Raw genomic sequence first — 3,674 nt, 5'->3', positions numbered from 1 at the left:
ACAAATAGTGCAATCATTTCATAACAATAACAATAGGTGAGTTACAATATCACCTAATAAAACAAATAAGAAACACAACAAAACAAACAAGTGTACACAGGGTTAATCTCACTAATAGCAGAGTTATTGATACGGATGTTACGGTCCAAGTGTACACAGGGCTTTGGTTTTCACTCAACGAGGCTATTAGTGACTCGTGAGATGATTAAGGTGGTGAATCTCTCATTCCACCCTCAATATCTTGAACAATAGCTCAATCATCGCATTTTCGAGAAATTTCTACTTTATGTGACATGTGTATTATTACCCAGGATTTTTAAAAGTAATAATAATAATAAATAAAGAGTTTGTTGGATTTTATATATTAGGCTTAATAGAGACTCGTGGAATGATTAAGATTGTGAGTATCGCAATTTAGTTTTCTTTTCATCGCTGTGTTTTCCATTTCTTCATTTCCGTCTTCCATTTCTTCATTTAAATACTTTCGCTTTCGTTTTCATTAAACGGGGCTAGAAGCAAATCACGGGCTTTAGTTTTCACTCAACTGGGCTATTAGTGACTCGTGAGATGATTAAGTTGGTGAATCTCTCATTCCACCCTCAATATCTTGAACAGTAACTTAATCATTGCATTTTCGAGAAATTTCTACTTTATGTGACATGTGTATTATAAACCAGGATTGTTAAAAATAATAATAAAAATAATAAATAAATAAAGAGTTTGTTGGATATTAATATTAGGTTTAACAAAGACCGGTGTGATGATTAATATGGTGAGTCTCTCATTCTAGTCTTCTTTTCGTCGCTGTCTTTTCCATTTCTTCATTTCCGTCTTCCATTTCTTCATTTTAATACTGTCGCTTTCGGTTTTATTAAACGGGGCTAGCAGCGAATCATGGGCTTTAGTTTTCACTCTACTAGGCTATTAGTGACTCGTGGGATGATTAAGTAGGTGAATCTCTCATTCCACCCTCAATATCTTGAACAATAGCTCCATCAAAGCATTTTTGAGAAATTTATACTTTATGTGACATGTGTATTATAACCCACGATTGTTAAAAATACTGATAGTAAATAAATAAAGAGTCTGTTGGATTTTATATATTAGGCTTAACAAACACCCATGGGATGATTAGGATGGTAAGTCTCTCATTCTAGTTTTCTTTTCATCGATGTGTTTTCCATTTCTTTATTTTCGTCTCCCATTTCTTCATTTTAATATTGTCGCTTTCATTTTCACTAAACGGGCTAGCAGCGAATCGTGGGCTTTAGTTTTCACTCAACGGGACTATCAGTGACTCGTGGGATGACTAAGGAGGTGAATCTCTCATTCCACCCCCCAATATCTTGAACAATAGCTCAAGCATTGCATTTTCGAGAAATTTCTACTTTATGTGACGTGGGTGTATATAACCCAGGATTATTAAAAAATAATAATAATAAATAAACTAATAATGATTTGTTGGGTTTTATATTTTATATTGAGCCTAGCAAGGACACATGGGATGATTAAGATGGTGAGTCTCTCATTCTAGTTTTTCTTTTTGTCGTTGTGTTTTCCATTTCTTCATTTTCGGCTTCTATTTCTTCATTTTAATAGTGTCGCTTTCGTTTTCACTAAACGCGACTAGCAGCGACCCTTGGGCTTTTGTTTTCACTTACCGGGGCGGGGCTATCACCGAATCGTGGAATAATTAAGGAGGGGAATCTCTCATTCCACTATGTATCTTGAACAATCGTTCAATCATCGCATTTTCGAAAAACTATACTTTATATGATACATATGTGTATAGTAATCCACGATTGTCAAAAAATATATTAAATAAATAAAGAGTTTTTCGTTTTCTTTTTTAATTTTAGTGGGCCTAGCAGTGACCCGTGGGATGATTAAGATGGTGAGTCTCTCATTCTAGTTTTTCTTTTGACCGATGTGTGCTCAATTTCTTTATTTTCGGGTTTCCATTTCTTTATTTTAAAAGTTTCGCTTTCGTTTTTACTAAACGGGGCTAGCAGCGATTCGTGGTATTTTGTTTTCACTTAGCGGAGCCATCCATGACTCATGGAATGATTAAGGATATGAATCTCTCATTTCACCCTCAATCACCACATTTGCGAGAAATTTATACTTTGTGTGATATATATATATATATATATATATATATATATATATATATAATAACCCACAATTGTTAAAAAATAATCATACACACATAAAGATTTGTTGGATTTTTTATTTTATATTCATGTAAAATTTGAACATTCAGAAAGAATTGAAGATTATTCAATAGTGTCGTCGTCACCTACATCACAGCCACTAATTCTTAATCATGGGGAGTCTACAAGTGTCTTAAATGACCATACTGAAACCATCATTGAGAATGTAATCCAAGACATTTAGAATAATTGTCATGTTTTACATTATTAGTGACACAAAAAATTAAAACGGGACGTGTTATTCATACATCCTTTATAGGGTGTATATAAAGATAATATGTGTGTTAAGAGGGTGTATGAATAACCAAAAAAGGTGTATAAATAACCATTGCCATTAAAACATGACTCAAATCAACCTTACTTTTTCACGTTAACAACAAACGGTGCAATCATTTCACAAACACTAGGTGAGTCACAATCACCTAATTAAACAAAAGAAACACAACAAACAATTAAACAAAAGAAACACAACAAACAATTAAACAAACAACCAAAGCGTACAGAGTTAATCTCACTAACAGCACAGTTATTGATATTGTTCAGGAAGGGCAGGATGAGTACATTAATTCATCCATTTCCTCTATCCCAGAAATACTGATCCAGTAAGACCCCTGATTCAAAAATCTTTTTCTTTAATAGTCCCATAAATTCCCTCCACCGGAATAATACGATCCATCTTCCGGTGGAGTACCATAATCCATCCTCGGCGGGCTTAACAACATTCCCTGCGCCATCTCCGACAACAAATTCGGCATATCAAGATCAGTTTCATCGTCCACAAACCCTACTGGAGCAATATTAAAATCCGCTCCATTAGGGCCCACCCCACTCCCACTCCCACTCCCACTCCCACTCCCACCACCACTTTCAAAATTTGGTAATCTCGAGGCTGCGGCTCTAGCAGCCGCAGCCCTGATATCATCAGATGTGGGACATTCAGGAAGACTAATCGAAAGAACCGATTCGGGGAAATTTAACGTTGCGTAATTACCTTTAAGTGCCAATGCGGCCACATCATAGGCCGCGGCTGCCATTTCGGGTGCCGGGTATGTACCGAGCCATATTCGACTAGTTTTATTCGGTTCACGAATCTCCGAAACCCATTTCCCGGCTCGTAAACGGATGCCGTGGTAAACCGGGTGGCGGCCGGAGGAACCGGAACTGTGACGGCGACGGTTAGACATGCATGCATACACTGTTGTCGACTGTTGTGGATTTGGAAGAATTAAGGAACATGTTATATATTATTATAGTTGAAGAAGATCATGTTGTCATTAACTGGAAACATTATTAAACGCGGGAAAGTCGTGGGGGCTAAGTGTGCTTCTATTTGTGGCAAGAATTTAAAAAAAGAAAGTTCTATTAGAAGCATTTAATGAATCATCATCATTATCATCGTACTCAGTATATCCCACCAATAACAAAGTTATGGTAGGGTCTGAAGAGGGTAAGATGTAGACA

The 3,674-nt window shown here is 36.2% G+C and overlaps 1 pseudogene; it reads right to left on the bottom strand.

The window, feature by feature from the left end:
• Positions 1 to 2,796: 2,796 nt before the first annotated feature.
• Positions 2,797 to 3,398, bottom strand: LOC143627025 (ethylene-responsive transcription factor ERF025 pseudogene; annotated as a pseudogene).
• Positions 3,399 to 3,674: the final 276 nt, after the last annotated feature.

This window comes from Bidens hawaiensis, unplaced genomic scaffold, assembly GCF_021521415.1.
Source record: "Bidens hawaiensis isolate Kalapana, Puna unplaced genomic scaffold, B.hawaiensis_p1.1 tig00004595_1, whole genome shotgun sequence".
Lineage (NCBI taxonomy): Eukaryota > Viridiplantae > Streptophyta > Magnoliopsida > Asterales > Asteraceae > Bidens > Bidens hawaiensis.
Note: the sequence above shows the minus strand (reverse complement) of the source record. Positions and strands in the feature narration are given on the sequence as shown.